This window comes from Anguilla anguilla, chromosome 19 (genome assembly GCF_013347855.1).
Source record: "Anguilla anguilla isolate fAngAng1 chromosome 19, fAngAng1.pri, whole genome shotgun sequence".
Taxonomy (NCBI): domain Eukaryota; kingdom Metazoa; phylum Chordata; class Actinopteri; order Anguilliformes; family Anguillidae; genus Anguilla; species Anguilla anguilla.
Window position 1 is genome coordinate 14,210,712 of NC_049219.1, and position 27,711 is coordinate 14,238,422.

The following is a 27,711-nucleotide window of genomic DNA, read 5'->3' on the forward strand; positions in this document are numbered from 1 at the left end:
TCTCTGTGAAAATGTGGATTTGTTCAATGTTTTACTCTAATGATATCATCTAGGAAACCAAATCAATGTCAGTGGACCTGTGTGTGTTAATACCTCTTTAAGATTCCTTCAAGCACATTACTTTGGGACACATGGCTCTCTTTGGTTTCTTTTCATTTTTTCTTTCTGGAGCGTATCTTATTTCAACACTACTTTCAACGGTACCAACGGACTTTATTTTCAAAAGTCCAAACGTTTCTCAGAGCAGCTCCACAAGCGAGCAGGCACTCCGTCTGCCAGCCAATTCTACCCAGAATCCCCGTGGAAGACCTGGCTTTGTTCCCCGAGTCGACCGTGACGATGTAGACTCAACACAAGATGGAACCCTTCATCGCTCTTTCAGGCAGTGCTAGGGCCACCTATCCAGGCAGTCAGACTGTGCAAGGACCCCCACAGCACAGAGGCAGGGAAATATCCAGGGTTTCAGTGCACACACACACACACACAGCTGCCCTTTTGAATCTAGGGGAGAAACCATCTGTAGAGGGCTATAAAAGAAAAAGAAAAAGAAAAAAAAAAAAAACTTTTGCTCAAGATTTTGTTCCGTCTCAGAAACTGATGTGACATAGTGATATTAAATGCACAATAAAATCTACAACAAAAAAACAATTTCTAATGCATTTATACAGTTATGGCATGATTATGAATTTTATTATTAAAATAATACATCAATATAAAACCAGATTCCATTTTCTGTTGCTGCTTTCATGCAGCATCTTTAATTATGACAATTATGATGCATTATCGGAAGCCAAAATACGTGGTACGATTTGTAATTAGCTGTAATTAACGATTTCAAAAATCGCCTTTCACTGGAACACATACTGTAGTTAGCGGTGAAATGAATCTAAATGGAGCTCTGCATGAGGCTATCAGCCGCCTATGAGTCAAAGCAAGAGTAACAGGCTAGGGAAAGTAGCCAGGAGAGAAAGCCAGACTGCAATGGAGGCTCAAAGCAGTCATTCAAATTGTCAACTGACAAGATATCACACCCCAAGGATCTCGCAAAAAGATCAAAACGACAAATACTTAACAGCACTGCGTAATGCAGTACGAAACTGTTAGATTTACTCGCTCTTGAAATTCTCTCACTGAATGAACTTTTTTGAGCAATAAAGTGCTCTGTTACCCACCTCAGTAGAACAGAAAAAAAGATGATCTTGATGCAGTCAACTTGTGTGACTGAATTTAACCAACGACGTAAATAAAAAGATTACATAAGATTTACTTTGAGCACTGACTTAATTACCTGTTATTCGGACTCATGAATACCGTTATAAGAAAATGAGCCCTTCAACATATATAGCCCTTTGATTACCTAGTTATACAGCGTTTGCCGCTTCGCTGCAATGCATGGATGAATCACAAATCCATTGAACATTCCCTCATTTCAATTAATCCCCCCACACCCCCAGCCTACAATGTGAAGAGAATTTGGAGTGGGGAAAAAGAAATGCTAACTGATAGCGACGAGACACTTTTATAAATCAACGTAAGTGGGGACCAGATCACCAAAATAAGGTGCCAAACTGCTGCAGGCATTTCATGCTCCAGACCATAATCCACTTTATTCACATATTACCCCCCCACCACCACCACCACCACCACCACCACCACCACCAAATCCTGCTGCAGGAAAACGCTCCCCAATGTGCCCAAGGGTTTCTTTTCACTCCGAACGCTGAGATTAATCCCAAATGTGTCACATGGGAAGGAGCGGCAACATCTGGAAAACACCTGCCGAGTCACATGACCCGAGACTGTCCACACACAAACTCAGCAAGGGCAGGATGACATCAGATGGGTCACATGACTCAAGCCCATCCACACAGAGCGCAGCAAGGCCGGGCTGACATCACAGATGGGTCACATGACCTGAGTGTGTCCACCTGGAGCTCAGACAGAGCTAGCCTATCAGGAAGCAGGAGCCTGTTCATGGCACCAAAACTCAAAACTGGCTCCTATCTGCAGCAGAGTCAGGAGTCCCACTCAAAACGTGGACAGCAAACATTTAGCACTTTGTGATTAATTCTGCAATAAATCACACATTCCTTTCCAACTCATATTTTCAAATATTAATCCTCTTCTCAGTTCTAATTTAACAGGGAAGAGAAAAAAAAAAATCAATCTATTGTCCTCTGAACAACGATGGTTCAAAAAGCAACTTACTTGCAGTGGAAACTGAAGCTTGTGCAAATCAAGGAAACGGTGAGAAGAATAGTTTTCTAGAGTTCACTTTTTATACAGAAGGCAAGAGAGACGGTGAACGGGGGGGATACCTGAAGTCTGGTGAAGCAGTTGGCGTGGCGCAGCGCGGTTGAACAATAGCTCTCTTTTAACAGAATGACCCTACGGTAGCGGGGCTGTACGCGAGCTGATCACCCATCCAGAAGCTTAATGAGTCTGGGTTTCTCCCCCATCCATCAGCCCCACATTCAGCCATCAGGGAAATGCACGGGGTTCACATACAAGGCCAGAGAGCTACCCTACAGGAACAGCCCTCCACACTTTACACATAATTAAAAAGGATATTTACTGCACTGGCATGCACTGCCAGCTCTCTCAGGGTGATTTTAGTAAGGTACAAAACACCATATCTGAAAACCCAGAGGTGGACTTATGCCAGAGCTGGAATCCCATGATGCTTAGCAATCTCCAAAGGTGAAAAGATTTTGGAATTCTAGGTCCAAAAACGAAAGAACACAGACGAGCGCTCAAGTAAACCCAAAACTCAGTGCAATTTCATGCCTGTGAAATAAAGCGAATGACCAATATCCATATGAACTGATTATTTTCTAAGACATATCCTACACTGCACACGTTCCCAGCACCCGCTGCAGTTTGTTACTTCAGAGTCAAGAGGACAATGTACAGACACCGATAAAAAGGAAGTGGACAGAGTGGACAAACTGCATCATGAGATCATAACAGCAGAGTAAAAATACTAAACTGTAAAAAATGGACTAAACCGTAACTAAAAACCAAACATGTGTTCAATAGGTCTGATAGTTGTCCTGTTTCCACATGTCTTCTACCTCCAACCCATTTCTTGTTTACTTTTCACCCTCTCTGTCACTTTAATAACATGTTTTTTTTTTTTTTCTTTTAAATGCCGGGAAACATAGGACGAGGTGATCCCGAGTTCAATTTCACTTTAAATTTATTGTGTCTCGTTTGACACAAGGAAACATCTGCAATACATCCCGGACGACAATACGGAACACATTTCCTTTTAAAATAATTAACAATAACCAGGCAGATATGTCCGCACCGGGACAAAGAAGGAAAACACAGGAGACGGATCTCAGTGAAATGAATGTTAAAGGGGGGCGTTACTGTGAACCTTTCATTTGAAAACGAGCAGCTCTGACTGGAAGCTCGCTCCTGAAAGAACTGAATATAAACCGCAGAAACAGCCCTCAGTGAAATGCACCTGTATGATTTCTTTACTTTTATTTCACTCTTCTTCAAGAGCACCGGTAACAACGCCTCACAAAGCGAGTTTTTGGATGTAAGCACTGAAGCAGAGCACCTCCAGTTGCAGGCTGTACGCAAAGCCTGTATCCTGTGCCTGAGCACTAACGATCCGCCTCGCCTCCCCCCCCCCCCCCCCATCTGTCTGACCGTTCCCCCTTCAGTTGCTATGATACAACACAGCTGAAACCATGGTTTTGAAAAACGCACCACCCCTGGGAAAGCTAATCCAAACACGCAGCGCACGACGGGCCAAATACATGCTGCACTTTGTTTAAATTTTTTTTTTTAAATCACACCTTGTTTTAGAACAATAACTAGCTTTTATTTTTTTTCTAAGAACTAGAAGATGGAGACCTTTTCAGAGAAGTTCACTCAATATTTATTCAATGTTCCCTTCAGTGAGCTTTGCTGATCTAACATCCTCCTGCAATTTAACGGCTCCCACAGAAATTATGCAAGCGTGCGTTTTAAACATTAAAATCTGCTGTCATTAACGCCGCTCTTTAAAAGCGGAGGACTCCCAGCCTCGGTAAAGAAAACTTTCTTACTGACGCAGAAATTAACTCGTACGACACAGCAGGCCGACTGCAGGATGACCAAGTGGCAGCAAAATCATACATACCCAAAAGCATGAAACGGTGGGGAGTGAACAATAACACAACAACGCCACAAAGTAAGAAATAAACGTTTTCAAGAGCTTAGAAGGATGGAATTCATTATGTGCTCAAACAATCAATCTGTTGGACGTCACAATTTTTTTAGCACATTTCAAACAATAGTGAGCATCATAGAATACTGAATCTCAGCTTTTAAGGGTCTAGCATCTCACAAATCAGCACAACCTGAAGTTGGATCTTTTCCTTGTGTTTTTTCCTTGAAAGAAAAGTACACTGCACAGTATGAACCATAAACTGCGCTTACTGCACTTACAGTAACACAACTACCTGCCCAAACATCACAAGACATTAACAGAGAGACTTTGTGCAACTTGTGTCAGGTGGTATTAGGTGTTCCCTTAGTGACTCTGGCCTAAGAGTAATTTTACAACCATCACCAAAGTAGACAGGAGTCTTAATCACTAATTACATTAACTACCTATCTGTGCTACCAGTCAAACAGAATTACTCAGAAAATGCAGTACATGGGAGGAATTCTCACAAAGCAAACTGAGCAAACCTTTGGCCAGACTAGCCTACAGCAGGAATGTATTGAAGAGGGTTAATGGGATAATACCAGCCCAGGGCCCAACCGATTTTTATAACATCACAGAATAAAACGGCATCGACAATATATATCATTAGTATAGCATCATATATAATTAAAGTAGAATTATTATAAGCATTAAAACCACACCCACAATCTATACTGTGATTATCAAGTGCCGCCTCAGAATTCTGATGTAGCCATTTTGGAATGCAAAAATGCCATAAATGATCATGCTTCACTCATAGACCTGTCAGGCAGGCATTTTGGACGTCAGGTTCGACGTCAAGCTCCCATTACACCGACGCTCCAGGCTGTCTTTCAGTCATCATTAAAAATAAACTGACTATGATGCTTTCAAAAGAGTGGGACTGAAACAAAGGAAAAGCAACTGGGCCTACTAATTTCACACAGAGGCCTAAAACATTTACGGAGCGCTCTTAAAACTACTCACGGTCACAAAAAATGTGTTTATGAATGCAGAAATAAACTGCTCAGACCCCTCTGGAATTTAAAACTGGACAGGAAGGAATGGCACAAAGTCTGCAGAGATCTGTTTTATTTGCTCACGGGATGCGGGTTCACTCAGGAACTGGCTTTACTCGCTGTATCTTTAAAGGGCCTGAAGTTTTCTTGGCATAAAAGGGAAGAACTGCAAGTTCAGCCAAAGCAGACAATAAGGCTGTATGAGGGAACACGCCAAAATGCAGGGAGATTCAGAGCACAGGCCCATTTTTCCTATATGATTCACGCTGGAAAGAAAAGCATTTCCCTGTCCTCAGATGAACTTTGTGTGCTTTCCGTCAAATCCTGCAAGGAAATATTCAGTGGAAAAAAAAGCTTCCCCACAGAAGAAAGCCTTCACGGCAGATTCTTTGCTCGCAGCAAATTAGGTCATGCACACATACTGTAAAATCCCCACAGACACACAGAGACAAGATATAAATACACACGCATGCATGCAAGCATGCCCTACACTTGGAATATTTTAAATAGTCTTTGGGAAAGGAAAAAAAAAGAGAAAAGAAAACCACACACACACACGAAAGGGCAGGGGAAGAGAACAGCCTGAGAGTACATGAATAGCTTCCCAACTGGGTCCATGATTCATTCATTACTCTGCACTGCACAATACTGCGCAACCCAAATGGAGACGACATGCAAAAGCCTCCCTGTAGCTCAGTAGTTCCCAAACTTTTTCAGTCAGGCTCCTCTTTGGCTATAGAGCCCACCCCCAAGCACACACACGCACACACCTCTTCCCATCAACCCCCCCCCCCCCAATGAGTAGGGTGTTCCCCGATAAATACCCAACCTGGCTCTCTCATCCTACCACCGATTCATCCCCTGATTTATTTGGCTAAAAAGTAGTTCTCACTCCAATTCAGCTGATGAGTTTGATTGTTCTGGTGCAAAATGGCTGCCGTGGGTGCTACACATTGCTGGTGGTTGAAGTGAGTTTCCCCTTCACCACTGTAAAGCACGGTCAGCATCTGGCAAAGTGCTATAGTACATATATGTTTCATTCATTCATTCACTCCACAGGCCACTACAGTTGGTGGGGCAGGGACCACCAGAGACCATATAGGCAGGTAGACTGCAGAACCTCACTAGACCACAGGAGGCCGCTGTTGGGCGATGAGACACGGTCAGCCTGCCAACCGAAACCCTCCCTCCCTGAGCAATGAGCCAATCACACGCTAGTAACACCACACTACTGGGTTACTGGCTATAGCTGGAACTGACACAAAACTGAGGGGCTCACCCACATACTGGAATTACATCTTAACATGATGTGCCTCCAAACAGCCCATGTCCACTCACAAATAGAAACGGGTGACATCACATGCTGTCAAAAAGATACAACCATAAATATAACACTGACAGTACTAACCATGCGGCCACAATCAATGCAGAAATAAACACGGACTCAAAATCCACAGGAAAACTTCATCGAACAGTTAAATGAAGCACCATCAGACTGAGGAGCAGGTAAGTCATTGTCACTGTTCTTGATGGCCCCCGAGAACAAAAGATGTCCAATTATTCTGACCCGCTCAGGTCATCGAAATAGATCTTGGATTGCATTAGTTTTTTTTTTTTTAAAGTCAGATTTATTCACAAACTGCGCACCACTACCCCTCATAAAGAACTTCCTCGCCCAAGACAATGTGAGAATTAAAGGTAGTTTCCAGCCAGAGGCTGACCTGTTTACAGCAGGGCAACCTCTGCTCCATTGTTTCAGGACACATGCGTTCGACACGTGTGATAAAAAAAACAATGCTGTCCCCACTGACCCCGGACAGGAGATCACCGCGTAAGTATTCATAAATCTTCCAAACAAGTGATGTTTATGCGGCCAATAGAGCCAGGTTGTGACAGAGAAATCACTAAGTTGAGCTTCCTTCCCTTTCAGGCTTGAAGCCTGCCAAACTCAACAGCACATCAGCGTCTCTCCCAGTCAGAAATATTTGGAAAAAGGTGGCAACAGCGCACACAAAATATTAAGCTGCTGGAAACGAAACGTGGCTTTAATACTCCAAATGAAAAAGGCGAACAGTGAATGCGACTGGTTTGCATGATCGGTAATTAAAGTGCACTGGCCATTCTCTTTATCCGTTTGAAATGGATGACTGACTGTGTGAGACTGTGTTCTGAAGCACAGTCCATCTCCAGCTGTGCTCTGAAATTATGGGCTGTGCACTTGCTGCTTAGTGGGTCTTTTTTTAATGCTCCTGACCAGCAGTCTGAAGCTGCTGGAGGACTGGGCAGACCCCTGCACGGCCTTGTTTTGGCCGAAGAGGTAGGCCACCCCTACCCCAACAAAAAAAAAACAAAAAAAAAAAAAAAAAAAAAAAACATTTCAACAGACTGGTAGTAAAATTAGAACAGAATTCAGGCCATTAATTCATCAAACAAAACTGGGATGGAGGGAAGCGTTAATATGCCGACGGACAGCCGGAGCTCCACAGAATGGCACTGCAGATACAGCAGGCAACTGCCGCAAATCAATAACACGATTTCTTTTTTAAATACCTATGGATAAAAGCCTCATTCTGCAACATTCAAAGAGAGTCAATGTGAGAAAGACTGAGTCTGCACTTGCGCAGGATACTGAAAGATAATTAGCCTCCAAAAAATAATAATAATAATAGTAATAATAAAGACCAAAGCACTGCCAAACCATCATGTAAATATTCAGCAGTTGGTTCAACTACAATCCTCATTGTTGTAACATTGCTGTAATTATTTTATTTAATGCAAGAAAAATACTAATTTCACATGTACTTTCAACAATTGCATGCCAGTAACCGACCCCTCTCAGAACCAACCAACCTTTTTTTTTTTTAGGTGATTAACAGGCCAATTAACCTTAAAACATATAAAACAAATGTAATGCATTTCACACTATACATCTGTGCTTTTTTATTTTTTAATATATTTTTACAATTGTCTATATATATATAAATATTTCTGGATCCCAATATTATACATCACACACATACAATTTAAACAGCCATAATAAGCTTCTATTTAAAATAATGGAATATTATTGTTTTGTATGGTGGTCAGCCATACAGTGCAGCCAACATACCTGTCCAGAAGAGTAGTAGTTCCGTAAAATTTGAATCTCATACGGTTTGACTGTCCTGCAGAGATTTTATTCTCCTTTATGCAGATTGGTCTGAAACACATACGCACAGGTAATAGATACACCTGTAAATAAGCAGCAGAAATTTGTGTTTTTATACATTCAGTGATAAATGCTCTGAAAAGTGGGGACTGCATATTTTAAAATGCAAAGGAAACCTTGACTTCCAGAAGCATAATGAACCTGTGGTTTACATCAGTCATGAAAAACAAGATCTTATATTATGCCTTTAATACATAATTCCTTTGCTCTCTTTCTAAATTCTTCTGCAAAGTCATGAGTATGCTATTGAAGATTAGAATACATTGTAAAATAATATTTAAAAAGTCAACATAATGGACTAAGTTAGTGTTATATATATAAAATAGACAGCTGACTACTGCATAAGAGACATTTCTTTAATATTCAAAGACATATGGGCAATAATAGCGAAATTGGAACAAAAAATTAAACCCAATTTTATGGTATCCTCTACTGCCTGCAGATCAGAATATTTATATGCAATTTTGTTTCATACACAAATGTGTAAAAACAGACTTAAATATGTACACTATAGCAGAAATTCTCATTTTTAAAGTAAACTATCCACTATTTTTTTTCTGGATTGAAAAATGTGAAATCAAGTGCTCGATCTATACAGTATCATTCTTCAAGTATTTTTATTTTTAAAGAATGTGGACATTATTTTGGGGTTTCATCAATTAATGTGCCACAAATTTACCACAGTTCGGAAGGAAATGGCAGGATTGTTATTATTATTCAATAATAATATTTATTATATGATGCTGCTGTTGTTGCAATGTAACTATTAGAATGCTACCTTCTTGGCGCTTTAGATTTTATTGTAGGCCTGACAACTTTTCGGGGGCCAGCCTTATTTATTTTTTATTTGGAAAGTTAAGTTACACTCAGTTGTAGCTTAATACTGAACTATCAATCGGTAAAAGAGCCGAAGCAGAGCACATTCCCTTACCCAAAATATAGTCTGCAAGACAGTGCTCTCGAACATGAATACGCTATAGTTAAAGGCACGCATAAGATACTAAAAATGTAGGCTATAAGCATATGATCCGAATATTTTACAGGCCTATATGCTATATAGTGGTGGATGGCATCCATTTTTAATTTTAAGCAATATTAGAAACTTACGTTGAATGCCATATCCGCTTTGCCTCAAACACCAGAAAGCATTCTCGTCTCCATTCCTCTTCTGTTTTCAAATAAACACGGATAGTCTATTAGATGACGGATAAAAAAATGCAAGAATGTGAATTCCACGATTTCAAAATCATGCCGTTATCAACCAGTGAAAAACGTATTATTCACTCAATTTCTGCACCTCCGTTACTTTCGTTAGAGCAGAACAGCTCAGCGTCAAGGAAGCAACGAAGGAAATCTGCCATTTGTAGCCTACCGTCCGCTCTCTGTGCGGAGTGAACCGAACAACCCCAGGCGTGAACCAGAAAATGTGAAGCACGGAAAACTTATTTCACTCGTTCTGGAGGTAGGATTCATTTTGCTCAGTATTATATTAAAACAGAAATAAAAGATTTTAATCCATAGTCACATCAGTGAACTTTTCTGCCCGCTGCTTTACGGAATGCATATCTCTGAGTCGTCTACAGATTACTAAAGTTCATTTAAGGTGAACTGCAATTCACCACAAGACTAGGCTAAACATGAGTCAGTTTACAGTGGGACTACTGCATGCTCCGCGTTAATTTATATATCAGCTCTCATACCTTGAGCTTGCATATTAGCTCACAATTTTCGTCAACAGCACACAAAATGTAACAAAACTCAAATAGCCGACATTTAATCTGTAACAGCCGTGCAATTTTGCAAATGGGTTCGCAATTGACGGGAGTTCCGCTTATTCTGTAACCTAATGGTAATAAAACGTCAGCACTTCAAAGCAAGTCTACCTGCTTTGCATTCGACATTGTATTTCGCCAATCAGCAATATGCTTCAGTGGCTATACTGTTTAGATATGCGTTTTAATTTCACTACAAAATAAACATGTCGCCATAACAGGCAACTGCTCTGCGACAAGCTGGGTCGACTTATTCGCTTTTATATTTATAGGAAAGTAAAGTTAGACATTCACAAACTAGTTTAACACATTTAACAAGTGTAACAACAGTTCATCCGGGTCGGGATAAGCAGCCTGAATTCGTCCGCAAGATTAGCTAAGAGGAGTACTTTCTGTCGGAAAGACACGTCGCCTAGGAAAACAACTTAATCTCTCTCTACCTTTTAACATTCTACAGTTATTGCAGTATGAAAACAAGCGATTTGCGAAGTTCGCATATCAACATACGTCCAGCGAGGCCGTCCGGGTCCTGTATCTTCTATATCAGACTGGACATCTCGCACCTGTTGTTCACCTGCGTGTTTTCTGCCCGGCAATGCGTGCACACCGCAGCACGTGTCCACTCTGGTCATTAATTGCTGATCAGCTAAGGATCGTAAAACGCATCTGATGATATAGTCAAAAAGTTCCGTGGAGCTCCTTCCTTGCTTAGCTCGTTTTCACACGTGCGATTAATTGCTAAATTGATTCATTCCAATGACACTGCAGCCCGAGATCTGTCTACGAATTATTACCGCCTGGGTTCTTTCCTTTCGGCAAATAATTAAAAAAACTTGTTGGTTATCTGGTCAATACATTTTAATTTTAAGGACTGTCGATATGAAACTGTTTAATTCAGATGTTGTAAGTGTACACAAAATAGAATTAGCACAAAAGCAAAAATCCATTCTAAAATTAGCCAGAACCTAAGTGCAATTAATAAGAACATTACATCAAATATTAGTAGGCCTAGTTCATGTTCATTCAAAAGTTTATTTAATAATGATAATATAGCCTAAATAATGGAAGCTCACAAAAAACATTTAAGGTAAACATATTTTAAAAATCTTCAAATGTAAATGTTTGAATTAAGGCGAATGTATAAAGTTGTTTCAAAAATTGTTTACACACATACACGCGCACACACACAAAAAGCACTTAAGGCAAAATAATATTTCATACTTTTTCAATGCAGACATATTTCCATCAAACAATAAGTATCAGTATATTTGTCAATGTTCAACTTTTGCTGCAAAAGATTTGTCTAATATCAAATAACAATAGTTGCTGATCTGGTCACAAGTAAAACAAAATCTACAAGACTGATTTTGTATTCTTAGGGCCTATACAATTGTCTTACACTGTGCCTCGTGATGTAAAACTGTTTTTCTAAAACAGATCAGTTCAGTGCTACTTGTGAACATTGCAGTCCAGCTACATTGAGACATTTTGTGCTAAAAAAAGCTCAAAATGTAATAGAGAAAAGCCTGAATTAACATGTTATTATATCAGTAAAAATAAAATTCAAATCATCTTTGTTGCAGAGGACATTTGCAAGTTGTGAGGCTTCGCGAATAAGGGGAATGTAACAATGTTAAATAAACAGTATTTACCTCATACGTAACTCAGTGAGATTCCTGTTCTCTCTCTCCATGTGAAAACATTTTTAGGTGAAAATTAATTGCTTCTTTAACTAAATGCTGACAGACAACATTACAGTTTTTGAGAGAAGTAAAAAAAAAAAAAAATCATAATTATAAAGGAGAAAATTGGTTCCAATAAAATTTGGGTTTAAAAAGTTCAGTCTCAAGGTTTTAAAAAGATCAATGTCAATGAGATCAGTTATTGCATCCTGTAAATATGAACAGGCAACAAGTCGGTTTTATTTACAACTTGATGGGTTTGTGATTTGCTAGTAGAATGTATTTCACAAACAGCTCATTTATGAGCTCTCATGCTTTTTTATTAAATGTAGGGCAGGTTTTCTGAATGTACATTTTTGATTAAACAAAGCAGCTCGTGAACTTGATGAATATTGAAAAGAATTTTAGCGGCAAGAAAAACATTTGTTGAAGATTTAACTGGGAAACTCAATTTAACTGGTCTCTCAAATTTTTGACTTTGTAATTATCAAAACAACCTGGTCAATCAGTTTTATTTGATTTTGAAAATGTTTATTTGGATGTGCCTAATATTAAGTATGATAATGGTATGAGTTCATTATAAATCTATTACTCAGCAATGTTTAAAAATAACAAACATGCACAGACACCCAAAAAAACAACAACAAATAGACAGAGACAGACAAGCAAAAACACACACACAAACACACACACACACACACAGACAGAAAGACACAGACACACACACGCACGCACACACACACACAGACACACACACACACACGCACGCACGCACGCACACACACACAGACAGAAAGACACAGACACACACACGCACAGAGAGACAAACACAAACAGACACACACAGGAAGACAGACAGACACACACAAACACACACACACACAAACACACAGAGCACTGGACCTATACCACTGGCCATGCTGCGGCAGAGAGAGTCATTGACTTCGCTGTATCTGTTATGGATTTCCCAGAAGTGTGGGCCTGCGGTCAGGACAGATATCCCCACTGACCCCGGGCCCTGCAGACTATAGGACTGATGTGTGGCCCGCCAGTGACGTCTCTTCCCCAGCGTGTGATTGGACGCCACGCCGCAGGGCGGTCATGTGGCAAGACCAGTGAGGTCAGAATCTAGAGGGATTAGCGGGGAGGTGATTGGGTTCATGTGACCAATCATCCAGGTCTTCTTGTGCGGCAAAACAACCCAGGGGAAAAAAAAAACCAAAAAAAAACAAAACAAGTACATCGGTCTTTGAATACATGCTGCATGCAACACCGATAAGCTTTTTCTGATCCAATACAAAATGGAACTGAAGTTAATGTTGCTTAAACCCTGACTGTAGGTAAGGAAGTGGTAAAAATAATTTTAAATCAAGTTTGGCTGCCCATCAAATTAATTAGTAATGTGTAAAACTTGGTAACACTCAGTTAAGGACAAATTGCCTTAGTTTGTCACTAAACGGATCAGCCCTATAGCTGAGAAAAAATTATATATTTTCCCTGTTATATACATTTCCATATTTCATTCACACACACATGGAAAATGAATAAAAACCACAGTATGTTACTTGATATCCACCTATGGCAAGTCTGTAAAACTGGCTGACTGCCAGGTCTGTACAGACCTCAGCAATCTTACTGTGCTTGTGGCAATACCAATCCAGTCTGACAGCTTTGCATAACATTGTGGAAACCACTTAAGATAAAAAAATAAATAAATAAAATAAAAATTTAAATGAAACACTTGTATAGGGGCTGCAATTATACTGGTGCGTGACATTCACACGGCTGTTTCTGATTTAATCCGATTGCTGGGTCCTCTGCTGTGGACAGCGGAAGTGACTCGGCTCTCAAGTCGCCTGTCAGAGATTCATGTGGTCTCCCGCTTCCCGCCCCTCAGCCTAAGCTTTCCCCAGGAACAGCTGTGGGAGAGACGGTGTGGATTTACACTGTGCTGACTCAGCCAAAAATAGGAGAGCCCCCCCCCCCCCCCCCCCACCCCAGTAAGAACACTGTGCGTCTTTAGCAGCAATAATGCTAAATAATAATGTAGTACATTTCCCCTCACGATCCCAAATGTGCTGTACAATGAAGGGGAGAAGCTCACCACCAATTTGAACAGTGGCCATTTTTGTAGCAGAATGTTGGTCACACAAATGGGTGGAGGAGGGGAGATTATTATAAGCTGATGACCTTTAACCCCTTCATCACCTTTTGCTCTCCATGTTCTGACAGGGTGGGACTTAGGCAAGCAGGTGCCTCTGTACCTTTAAGAAAGGTAGTTCACCTTCATAGAAAGGTAGTTTACCTTTGCTGATTATGGAGATGTGCAGGGTGCCATGTTAAAATGTAGTGTGTAAGCGTTATGAATCATAAGGGAAAGAGAGATGCAAAGCAAAAACTTATGCAAAATGAAACTAAAACTACTGCTATTGAGAAATTAATGTTTTAGAAATTAATATTTTTTCCTCAGCTTAAGCAACATGAATTCCAATACAAAAATAAGCTGAGGGAAACTTAACTAAATAAATAAATCAGAAACTCGTGTTAATGGATGAGATGGCTTGTCAAATTGTAGAAGCTGTGACGAACACCACAGCATAATCTTCAATTAATTCAACTGATGGCAGCGGATCTGCCTCTACCTATCCATTGTCTTAGAGACAGCCATTCTGATTGGTCGAGGCGCAGATGGTTGCTGGCTGGCTGGCCCAGAGCTCAGTGCAGTTTGCCCAGGCTCACTCTATTGTTGGACTACAAATAAGTGGCTAGCTGCTTACCCGAGTGCACTGACGTGCTTGGCCTCAAAAACAGCACAACTGGGACAGAATTTTTCCTCCTTATTTGTCGACATTTTGCCAATGGAAAGAGGAAAAAAAATGGTTTTGAAAATGTTGTGCCATTTAAGAATACTACCCTCTCTGTAAAACAATTAATTTATCAGCCATTTGTATCGGTTTACTTTTTCTGTGTAAAACCACATTTTTTAATTGCTGGACACGGTACAGCAACATTTTTGGCTCTTTTCCCTTTAAAGGTTACATCGTTCATACACCAGATTAATTTTCCAGGTCTCGGAATCATCAAGAATCCTTTAAACTTCCCCACGTTAATAATCAGTCTTTCATGAAGGTTCTCGGGTTCCAAGACCATTCTGCGCTTAGAGGAAGTTGTTTTTTTGGACTGAATATGCTGCCCTGTTTGCACAGGAACATGATATTTCATAAGACTGCTTTCCAGAACTCTGTTTGCCTTCGCCAGGGCAGGAGATGTTTGGAAGTGGGTCAGATCTGATGAGTCTCAAACAAAGCTCTAACGCTAATGGGTACTGTTACTGCGGAGGAAAAAAAATCCTATAGTTTCTGTTGCTGCTTGAACATTCTTTGGGTTTTACCTGAAAAATATCCACGTGAAATCACAGCTCGCCCAACCACACCCCTCCCTCCCCCCTCATCCCCCCTCAACCAGTCTCAGAAAAAAAAAAGAAACTAATCAAACTTTGAAGCCTACACTGTTTGTTATGCTCTTTAACTTCAGATCAAATGTTATTTTTCATGGAAAAGGGCCAAAGGCAGTCAGCTTTGAAGCTGATAAACAGAACCGTTGTAAAAAAGAAAAAAAAGGCAGAGTTTCAAAGTGCAGGAGGAGCCCGTACTGTACTTCTGTACAGAGGCCTTTCAGCCCTGAGCAGACGGGAGTCCTCCGGCTCGGTGCAGACCCCTGCGATGGAGGCCCAGCCAGCGTTACTGTACTGGGAACGGTCTGAACGGAAGCTTAGATTGCAGCTTTCAGGCTTCTGAGTGGTGACAGAGTGACGTATGAAGGCCGTACACTCTGGGGAAAAAGTTTGGAACTAGCAGGTTGCAGCCACAAATCGTAACCGAAGCCATTTCTCCAGAGCAACACCAGTAAACTAGTCATATAAATTTAAAAAGTAAGCTATATAATACAGAGGAGTCTCCTGTAAAAATAAAATACAGTATACATGTAGCAGAGGTTCAGACGTGGCAGTTAGCATCCACTACAGAATGTGACATCACCGCTGGATGAGCGATAAGTTTGATTGGATCTCCTGGCCGGAGACTTTGCTCATAAGAGGGTGTTTAACGCCCTCAAAGTGACGATTAACGACGGCTGCCGTGAACGCCCGTGCCGGGTTACGGTTACACGTTTCTACGGTTACACGCGCACAACTCCTCTCCGCGGCTACAGGCTTGTTGGTAAATTATTAATCGGGGATAGGGTGTCCTCACGCTCGGGGTCACTGGCGCTGAAGTGAGAGAGGTCACACACGGCACGAGTGAAAGGAGCCGCACGCTACGCTACAAGGATATGGCGCACACGGCTTACATGGGCGTGAAGGCTGTCCTATAAAGGCAACTTAATGATTTAACAGTTTAAGTCTGTCTTTATGTAGCAGAGAGTCAGAGAAAGCCATCTCAAAACATCGCAACGTCAGATTGTCTGTGCAAAAGGAGACACTGGTCAATTCTCCACACGGTAAAATGTTCATTGAACTCTTAACAGTGCGGGTGTACTCTGGGGACCGCATGTACTCTGTAAGAGCTGATTTAAAACTGAACATTGTACTGTGAATCAAAACAATGATTAAGCAGAGCTGTGTGAAAGAGAGCTATCAACACATTCTGATTTACTAAGCTCTGACAATGAGTAAATCTTTACTCTTTACCCCCCCCTCCCCCCACCGGGACATTATAAAATTCCTTAAAATTAGCCAAAGCCAGGCGTCTGGGATCCAGAATTATGAAGCACAATTCGCTTCTGTGTATCCAGTTTGCGTTACATTAAATCTACCCTTACATAGAAATCTTTCAATCCTTTAATATGCTCAAAAATACCTAATAGTCTGAGTGCGCGCCTTTTAAATGTGCACATACACACACGCAGGCACCCAAGGATAAGGTTCCCCCTTTATCTGCCCACCCCTCCTTCCTGTCCCCCATCCATCCCTACCTCCTTCACTCCTCTCCCGCACAGATAAAAGCCCCGTCCATCCACTGTCCTCCTCCATGCTCTCACTGCCCCCTGCCTGATGATGTCATCACACATCTGTCACAGCAACAGGACGCCAGACACACGGTGTGAGGGGGGGGGGGGGGGGGTGGAGGGAGAGACCGAGAGGGAGAGGGAGAGAGAGGGATCAAGAGAGATGTAGGAGGGAGGGAGAGAGAGAGAAGCCTCACTGCATTGTCCTGTTTCACAGATTCAGAACATATGCTAACATTAACTGCTTGTTCTGTCCTTTTTCTCCCAGAAGACATACGGAAAGAGAAACGTCTGTGCTGTCTGCCGTATTCATCACCAGGACTTTTTGTTTTTATTTGGGAAGAAAGAATCTGGCAGAAAAACAATGGTTGACCCCCCAGGAAGTTTCTGTATAACTTATGGACAGCAACAAATGTTTTTTTTTTTCAGTTCATAAATTATTGCCTTCATTCTGATTTTAGCTGGTACCAGGTATATTCATCTTTCAGATACAATTTGATGAAAAAGAAAAAAATTTTTCATGAGGTAAATAAGTTTAAATACCCCCCCCAAGCCAACATTAGATGGAACCTTCAGTAGCAAAAAGAGTGAGAAAAGATTTAGTATGAAATGAAGGTTCTGTCACAGCGATTTATGACTTTACGATATCTAAAATAGTTTTTATGGTCATGCTCACTAAACACAGTCTCAGATGGGTGAGGTTGCTTCTGTGATGAAATATTGTGAAGCCCTGTCCCATTCTCTCCAAAGGAAAAGCATAGAGAAAAGCACTGCTGGAGCAAACCGTGCCAGGAGCGTGTCCAATGGGGTGGCACTGGCCACCTCTGAAATTTGACTGACCACCCCAGATGCCACCCCTATTTTTCCAAATAAAATATTGCATTATCATTGGCTAATTTTGGTGATAGTGCGACCCCCCCCCCCCCCCTTACAGAGTCTGTGACCCCATGAAGAAAATCCTGGTAACCCCATGAACCCTGCAAATGACTAAGTAGCTAAAATAAATAAATGTGCCCAAAGCATTTATTCATGAAGCTGCTTATAAGCCTATTCTGTACATTTCAGCGTCGTTGCTACATTTTGACTTTGATGGCTGAATTGGCGTCAGTTTTTGCATAGTACATGTTATGACATATTGTGACATGTTATAACATGTTGTGTATGATGAACACCCTCTTTATAAATGCTTTATGTAGTAGTTATGTCATGCATATCTATGTATACTTTGTATAGTTACACAACTACATCTCCTGAAAGTTTGGGGAAGATTACAGTACATTCTGTATTTGCATAGGTTTGATCAGTGGAATTTTGGCCGGTTTGGGATGACTGGGTTGGGACACCATGCTAAAAAAAACCTTTATGAAAACTCCCCATCATTCAGAGAGGAAATGATTGGACCAGGCATATTCTGGACCCTAAGGAATGTGTGCAATCAAGAAAACTTCCCTCATTCTCCTTTTTTCCCCAAAACCAATGCACCCCCGGCCCTGCCTATTCCAGCTCCCTTCAAAGTCCGGAACCACTAATGAAGTTATTAAGTGTCTGCATGTGTGCTGTGTGTGTGTGAGCATCTAGCAGCTCAGAGTGAGCTTCGGTTATAATTAACACACAATGCTGGAAATTACAGCAACACGCGGGGCGAGCTGTGGAAACAAAGCTGTCCAGCACCCACTGCACGACAGGAATGACAATGAACAAACGTCCCTGGGCAAAGACCAAGGGCACTTCCTGTCACATGACCAGTGGTGGGGAGCAGGGGGAGGGGGGTTTGGGTTGACAGGGAAACGGTTGAGCCCAGGGATATTTCCTGCCACAGATATGTGGGTAGCGACCAATCAAACAGCTGCCAGTCCCAGAACCAGAATCAGTGGCAGTGGCAACAGACCTACTGTACAGTAAGGAAGAGCAAGCAGCAGAGTCCCAGCTTCAGCACAGTACAGCCTCCTGGACCTCAGTGCAGACAGGAACCAGCAGCTCAGAACCATGCCATTATACACACACACACACACACACACACACACACACACACACACACACACTCACTCACACCATTAGGGGAACCCTTCAATTTCTCTGTAGCTTCAGTAGATTAGTACCTGCTCAGCAGATGCTCTTTACAGTACCCAGGAAGACACGCACAGCTCTCAGTTTCCACAGTATTGCATAAATTGTTCATTTAGTGCCGGCAGCTGAGGTGAATTACCGAGCGCAAGGACACGGAAGCAGCGCTTCTCTCCGGATGAAAAGCTCTTGATTGTTCAGCTGTGGTTTTTGAAAATCGTGATACTTTTAGATACTCCTGAGGCCCCTCTCATTCTACCGGCGCTCCTTACTGCAAGGAGCACGGAATTGTGAATATGTAAAACATTCTGAGTCTATTAATTTTCTTTCCAAAGCCATTTCTCCTCAAGTGTAAAGTCTTGCTCTAAGAGCGTCACGGTCACTTAATATAGAAAAAGATGATGTGAATAAATGCAAACACTTGCAGTTACATAATGTAATTACTTCAGCCGATAATATTATTTTATAATATTAATTTAAATTATGAAGCATATAGTATACAGCTACGTGATATTTAATTTGCAGTGACAAAAAGTGAAACAACGTACTATTGGCTGAAAGGCACGGCATGTCACTCAACATGCAAAATGTAATTACTGTATAAACAAAACAAAAATGACAAGCATTTATAGACATCATTGTGGATTAAATGTTTATACACCGGTACAGTTTTTTCGGTTGGATCATGATTTATTGATAAGGGTGGGCTTAATAAAAAAGGACAGATTTTATCCACTGAGATTCAGTAATGGCGATACTTGCCAAAGCGGTAACAATTAAGATGGCGGAATGAGTAGAGGACACCAAGGACTACTGCTAGACCTCTCTGCGTTTGTGAGGGTAAAGGTACTGTGAAACTTCCCTCTGCTGTTCACCAAGTCATGATGTACAGAGCCCCCTTGTGGATCTTTTGGGCCAGTGCACTGACCTTGAAACGGCAGAAGTAGAAGCTTGTTATAAATATGCTAATCCTTATCGACTGAACTCCTGGCATTTTATTTTATTTTTATTTTTTTTAACGCGTGTGGAAACACATACGTGGGACACGTCCCTGTTCATCTGAACAAGATGTGACAGGGCATAAGTGCAAAGAACCAAATGCATCGCGCTGGACGGGTACATTCCTGTACGAGCCAATAGGAATACCTGTAGCTTTAAACGTGGAAACCAGGCTTCCACAAAAACGTGAAACATGAACGTAGCCGTGGGAACACTGTCAGAGAACCAAGTGGATCAGTAAATCAGCATTTCTGTGTTGTACAGTAGGAAATGCTCCAGATGAGAGGAGTTCATGGCAGTCTCTGTCAAAAGTGCTGCTGCACAGGACACAGACAGTCATAGCTCTCATAGCTACAGTCTGACATGATCACTCTCGCACGACTACTCCAGCCACCGCCCTTTCAACAGTGTCACACCATCTTCGCTCCCCAGTGCTACAAGCACGGAATACTGTGTGCACACGGAGGCAGTCTTTGGAGGGGAGTTTTTAACTGAAAGAACTGGCAACAAAAGGAGACCTTCAGAGCTGTGTCTTCCCAGGAGGTGGGGGGGGGGGGGGAAATCGGGCAGGGGAGGGGAGGGAGTAAAAAGGACTCTAAATAAGAGAGTCAAGGAGGGTTAACTTATCCGAAAAATCACCCAAACACACAGTAACAGAGGGACCTGCGCAGTGCAGGCTGCAGCTGCACCCCTCGGTGGCACTGAGGAAACGATCAAGCGAAAAGCGATCGAGGAGGCAGGAGGCTAAAAGGGAAACGGTTTTCTCTAAAAGCATCAGCGCCCACTGTGTGGGCATTTGACTAATTTCGCAGAGACAAAGCCGCGTAGACCGCATTTCCGTCCCCGTGAAAGCGAACGTGCCGCGGCAGGCAGCCATGGCAAGGACAACGCTCTAGAGCGCCCTCTAGTGTCATACGTGTCTGAGCAGTGCCCAGAGTTTACAGCTGGGCAGTATCAATTACTCTGTCTCCATCTACTGGGATATCTGGTATACTACTTGTATGTACTTAAGCATATATTTTGGTTTCAAACTATACACGCATAAAAGCATATATTACACTAGATTATTCACAATTAATTGGGGAAAAGTGATAATGATGGAAATAGTATTTGTCCACATATTTTCTGGGAAAAGTCTGCCACATCATCTAAGCTTGGGGTCCCTATTTAGCCCATGAGCAGAGCAGAAAATTTTATTATTTAATTTTTTTAGTTTTCCTCTGACAAAGAGGAAAATGCATAAAGACAATATTACACCTGCTAGAAACTGCCGGTCAACAGAGAAGAACCGAAATCCAGTTTCATCCAGCCGCCTCCCCGATTAAATTATGTATATACAGGGGGAAAATGTCCAGAGAATCAGAAGACAAGCGACAGGGCTGGAAATAAACCCGCTCGTTTCATCTTTCCCTCACTGAGGCCTCGCTCTCTGCTGCCATTACTGAATAATTCAGCAGTTTCTGATTGGGAATGTGCGATAGACGCGTCTGATCCCTTCACCGTACACATCTGTAAAGCATCCGGGGGGGGGGGGGGGGGGGGGGGGGGGGGTGCCGGAACCCACGCCCGGGGCCGCCGCCACTCAGAACATCGCTAACCCTTCAAAATTTATTCCACCGCTTTGTCAACCAAATGAGCCTGTCGCTACTGTCCAACGTGGAGGACATCGACGCCACCGCAACGCAGTCCGCTACAGCTACAGCGCCAGCGCCAGCGCCCCCCCCCCCCCCCCCCTGGCTTCCCCGAGCCGCGGCGGGGTCAGTTAGAGATGACTGGGAGCCGTACGGCGTCTGGGGGTGCGTGCTCAAGCGTGCCCCCTGTTTACCAGCTGTGAGCCAATCGCGGGGCACGATTGATGTTCGCTGACCTATCACCGAACCCCTAGCAGGAGTCCACGCGCCGCGCGACGCTCCACGGAGGGCTCGGCCTGATTGGTCCCACGGCGTTAAACATTAAGCCCTCTCGAGAGGCCGCCAAGAAAACTTTTTTTTACTGAACTCGCGTCGAGCTGTAAAATGAAACCAAACCCTTTTAAATGCTGGAAAGCACCGGGCTCATAATGCTAGACTACACCATGACTGAGAATTCCATCGCAGAGGCATCTGAGGTAACGTCTTCAGCGCTTCCTTGGTCATCGTTTTTTTTTTTTTTTTCCCCATTTCAAAGTAAAACAGAAGAGCGTGTCCTTCGCTAACTGTGAGAACAGAGACGGAACCCGTAAGTGGCCTTTTCTCATCGTCTCTAACCACAGCTCACAGTGAACTCTCAGAATAAAGGACATGCCTTCAGCACGGTCTCTTCTACATACAGACAGAAAGGCAGACAGTCTGGGAGTATAAGCCAAAAAGCAGCTGCTATTTTGAACCCTGTGGAGATGTTCCAAAATTACACAGCCACTCATCGATTTGCAAATATTACTATTGAACTGGTAGTGAGTACTTTAAGGGGAACAAATAGCATGAGTATCTGCAAAACTCTTTTACACATTGGTGAGCCATGAGGCGAACAATACAATGTTACGAACAGCAGGATATATCTGAGCATTAAAAAAAGCACTACCTTCCACAATTCAGCGTGCCAACCTCAATATTGATGAAACTGGATGAGGAAGTTCTAATCCGTTCATTTGTACAGTCAAATCTCATATCTTGCTTAGTGGATTTTTTAGTAGAACTTCACAAATGTATGACAGGTGGGTATTGCGGTTACCTCCAGAGTAAGTTCCTGTCCTGAGGGACCCGCGTTAGCTGGAGTGGGTATAGAAGAGGACGCAGCGCTGGCTCAATGTATCAAAGCGAACGGCTTTGTGCGCGAGGCCCAGGAAAGGGAATCTCTCGCTGACACCACAAAGGCCACTTGTGCTTTGAGCAGGCAGCTCTGCTGCCAAACGCCGGGACCCGGCATAGACGGGAATACTCGGCACCAACGGGAATGCTACTAACCGCTCCGGGGAAGAACCGCTCCGATGAAACGGATAACGGTACACGCAGTGATGTGATGGAGCGGGTCAGGAAACCCGCCGCTGTCACACTGTTATCCAGCACAAAACAAAGGCTCAAACTGCACAGAGTACCGCAGGAAGTGTGACTGTTCCACAATGGATTCCATCATGGGCTCCAGACAAGAGCCACCATATAAACATATTGAGTGAAACAAACCCTGGAATAACAGAACTAGACTTGCATTCAGCCCACACAACTGCATACATGTGCAGCCAGGACAAACCAGGGAACTAGGGTATGGTAAAGATAACAAAGGGAAACTTCATTCAGGGGAAATGGGAAGTCCTTGGGTTCTAGTCAGTACATATTCTGTCAGTCTACAGGGGAAATCTGAAGACTGGCATCCTGAAATGACAGCCACTACTTTGCGACAACTTCACTGACGGCAGTCATGGGGAAGCACCTGCTGAGCGTCTTACGCAAACCTCAGTCCTAGCAGGGAAAAGCACACACCTGTGCAGTGCACCCTACACCTGCTCATGAAACTATAATTCATAAACATTGACTTCCGGGACACGCACTCTCGGTCTCTCTCTCCGTCTTTCTCTCTCCTTCCCTCTCTCCCTCCCTCTCATTTATTTTCTTTCCTTTGCTCAAGCCTCTTTTTCTTTTCTTCCGCAGTACAGAAGAAAGGGATTGAAAGTGCCTCAGAGAGAAAGGGAGAGCTTGTTTGTTCTGAGCTGAGGCTAAACACAGGTACTGTGCTGGGGGCGTTGAGTTGGGGGGGGGGGGGGGGGGGGGGAGGCCCGAAAAACTGAACGCCAACATGCATGGCAAAGAACTCAGAGCATGGCACTTCTGACCCACACAGCAGTCAGCTGCAAACACAGGGCTGGTCCTTCAGCAAATGAACTCTGTTAGCTTTCACATGTACACACACCACCCCACTAACTCCAGGTGGGGGAAAAAGTGTGAATGCCACAATACACCTTTGAAGTACAGAATACAAAAATGAATAGCCTACTGAGTAATATGCAGGGGGCATTTATTGTTATGAGGGTCCCCAACAATCTTCTGTTATTAGTTTTTTTGAAAATACATGCCAATCAAAAAAATTTAAGAATAACAATCGCAATGTTTTACCAAGTGCGTGCTGTGGTTAAGTCACTCAACTTGAAGGGGGTTAATCAATTCAGCTGCAAAGCCATTCGATTTTTCCTGTCAGTTACATGTTAAATAAATTTTACTTAAAAGGTACCTCATTTGTTCAGTTTTGAAGAATTTCTCAATCTTCTTGGGTTGGTTTCTATTTCTCATACGACCCAAATTTTCTTACTTGACAAAGAAAAAGAATGCTGGCCTTTACTGATAAGTCATGTGGCTGACAGTTTATAAGAAATGCACACATTCTTAGGCACCACTTACAGCCCATAAAAGCAGGCCTAGCATGTTTTATGTTGTGGTAAGATGCGTTGTTTGTTGGGAAACTAATTCACAAAAGAATACATTTAACTGGCTCAGTCATCGTATGCTTCTTTAAGCCAACGGTATTCTATCTGTAGTCATACAAATTAAAAATTAACTGAATCTGCGGCCGATCGCTCACATGCCACACATTCCAAAAATTCACAACTCACGCACTTCAAAACGGCCGATTCTTCCCCTTTGTTTACCATCACTCATTCAATTCTTCAATATTCCTGAGAGAATGGAAAACATTCTGTACAATATAGTACACTGACACAAGTTTAAGACTCCAGACTGAGATCCATACTACGTGGATGTGAATTTCTTATCTTGACTTAATGGCATTAAGATTGCTTATTTCACTGCATCTCGTTTTAACATCTGCCTGGTTACAAATGAAAACAGACAATTAATACATCTCTTGAAAGTATTTTTAAATGAACACTGGTTAAATAATTGGGCCTTAGTACAAGCCGCTCTGCTGAACGTTTCCCCTGCGATACCTTGGATCCGCTGCTTTTAAATAATGTGCGGCCACAGCTGGAGCAGAACCCGTCCCACATGAGAGGCGAGGGGCCTTTTGGGGGGGGGGGGGGGGGACATGGCCAAAGAAACCCCCATCGCAGCGTATCTGGGATTCCCGCTTAGAACCTGGGAGTGGAGCACCGCGTATTCATTAAAATATGAGAAGAGGGAACAGAGGCATAGAAAATGAACTTGCAGGAGGTCAGGCACAGGTACCCCCCTACCTGCATCGCACAGAGGAGCCACCCTGTGCTGAATCGCGCCTTGCAGATGCACAGGAACCCCCAACCCGCCCCCCCCTTAACTCAATTCATCACCTGCCCGTATTGTCACGTCACTCACCATGTGATTTCCATCTTGCCCTGCTTGGCAGCATTTCATCCGGGAGGCCAGACTTAGCCAGAGAAAAGTTTAACTTTTATTTATTTAAATACTGAGAAAGAAGCTGAGCCCTTATGGTCGGAGGGGCCATCAGGGGAACCGTACCCCAAATAAGAAGCCATCCCGGTACCTGGGGCCCTGGGTACAGATGTGGCAGGCCCAGACTCTCACTCTCGGGTTTGGCTTCCTGCATTAATCCATTTTCTCTGCACAACTGCGGGCTGCTTCCAGCTGAACCAGCTCCCATACAAACATCAAACTGCTCTGGGGCTTCTCTCATTTAGTTGTCGGTCAAAACTACTTAATAATATTTTTAAAAGACAGTAAGGCATATCATCTAGCCGGTGCCAAAACGGTCCTCTTTCCCCCTTTTTCTCTTTCCTGCTTCAAAAAGAGAAAAAAAAAAAAGAAAATGAAAAGAAACAGACACAATTGCGTAACCTTTGAAGCAGTTTGTTCACCACTAAATTGCAGCCCTGGCTTTTAAGAGGAGCAGGCCGGTCAAGAAACATCAGGTTCCGCAATGAGTTTTTTTGTTTTTAAAACACAAGAAAGGGGAGTCTGCTCCAGCTGCTGTTTGGCAAAACTGTTCTCTGTTGACCTGGTTATCTTCTCATACGAGAGACAAGATCTTTGATTGGGGGCCCATCAAATTCAAAACTTTACTCCAGCTTTCTGTGAAATAACAACCCAAATGCCATGTTTACATCAATCATCCATTTGAGCTTACAGCTGAGAGAGGCCACAGCATGAATGGACTTCTTTTTTTAATTAGTGGCTTGGTTTAAGTTTCTTTCTCCTTTTTCCCCGAGCCAAAAGCACACAAACTACCAAAATCAAATGTTCAAAAAGGACCTCTCCACATTGCAGCAGCATCATTTTTTATTTATCAGATTCAAGACGCTCTAAATCAAAAATTCCCCGGGTCAAAAACCGTCTCAGTGTCTTTTGATTTCCACTCAAATTCAACACCATCAGTTCCCTTCACCCACGCCTGCAGTGTGGGGGGGGGGGGGGACATAGCCTCTTTCGTTGCTATGGGAACACATGATTGACATGGCATCAGGAGGCCAGTGAGTGTGCTTGCATGAAGTTGCACCACATCAGAAATAACCTGGTCAGTTATCATAAGGAGGGAGTCTACAATCCACATGCACCTGGCAGGACATACAGGAAGAATCCATTGCACAAGCTGTTGGTTTATATTTTAAAGACTTTTTCAGCAATACATCTCCTCCGAGCCACAGACAATCTCATCACCTCCCAAGGGCCTTCTACTCAATGCATTAAATGCAAAAACAGAATAGTAAGATTTTCCACACATCGCTTAAGTAAAACAGGAGCGTGCGACAGGCTCACACCCCTCTGGGACAACAGCAGGAGCCGAATAACATTGACACGCACAGACTTCGTTCTCTGTGGAGCAGGATTCATAAAGCTAGCTGTCCTTTGAACATTTAATTGAACTAAACGAGACCGTTCCCGCCCAACGTCCCCCTAGAGTCTGCCGTTATAATCTCCAGAAAACAAGCTGTTATTTTGCAAGGAAAATTCTTTTAAAGGAAGATGTTATACATGGAACTCTTTATTCCATCCCCTTGGAATTTATATCAAATTTCATTCATTCTAAAGTCCATCTGGGATTTTTGATGTGCGTGTTTTGAAGCCGAGTCTTTAAATTTATAAATGAAGAGATGTGAGCAAGAACAAAAGGTTCTGTGGTTGTCTCTGGTTTTTTGTCAGTCTATAACAATGCTAATTGTACATAATATATGGTTTGTGTTTACGATGGGAATTTGTGTGACCAGTAAATGTATTTACAATGTATAAACAATTAAATGTATGTACGCACTCCACTTCTAGGTGGCAAGGCCATCATTTTGACGTTTTTGGATTACATGCACAAGTTGCTTCTACAGATAATACAATAATTCTCAAATCCGGCCACACGAGGGAGTCACGATGCGGTTTAACATCAAAGGAGCTCGCTGAATAACTAGGGAAGAAATTCGATCCTCAGGTATATTTTTCTCGTCTGTCATGAAGCCAAGTGATATTTCTGAGTGATATTTCTTGTTTGCCCACCATAATCAAGCTTATTTTGTGACAAAGACAATTAGCGGGTAAATAACATTGTACCAATGTAATGGCGGATGATCAAAGAAATGGCCTAGGAATGTTGAAACTGAACTCGTCTGAAAGATTAACAGCACTATAATGTCAAGCCCCCTTAAGATTTTACCGCGATTGCTACTGCCCACTTGTTATAGACCAGCTGTCAGTTCTACAAAGAGCACAGGTACCTGTAATTGCGTAATACCTACCCGCGTACACGTCATAGCCTATTGCAGGGTTAATGCAACATGTAAGGTTTTTTAAAAAGTCTTGTCTTACAGGTACAGTAACATGAAACACTACATTTCCCTACGAAACACCTGACCGAAATAACGCCATATTTAAGC

At 42.6% G+C, this 27,711-nt stretch overlaps 2 long non-coding RNA genes across 3 annotated transcripts; one reads left to right on the top strand and one right to left on the bottom strand.

The window, feature by feature from the left end:
* On the bottom strand, positions 1 to 9,600 carry LOC118219096. 2 transcript variants are annotated; one of them, XR_004763655.1, is made up of 3 exons: positions 9,521 to 9,600; positions 8,315 to 8,404; positions 1 to 527 (listed from the first exon to the last, which is right to left on the bottom strand). It is a non-coding gene; the product is annotated as an uncharacterized LOC118219096 (long non-coding RNA). The 2 variants fall into 2 exon arrangements; XR_004763656.1 differs by having other exon boundaries at positions 8,315 to 8,436; positions 9,521 to 9,588.
* On the top strand, positions 9,415 to 17,385 carry LOC118219095. Its single transcript, XR_004763654.1, has 2 exons — positions 9,415 to 9,875; positions 17,140 to 17,385. It is a non-coding gene; the product is annotated as an uncharacterized LOC118219095 (long non-coding RNA).
* Positions 17,386 to 27,711: the final 10,326 nt, after the last annotated feature.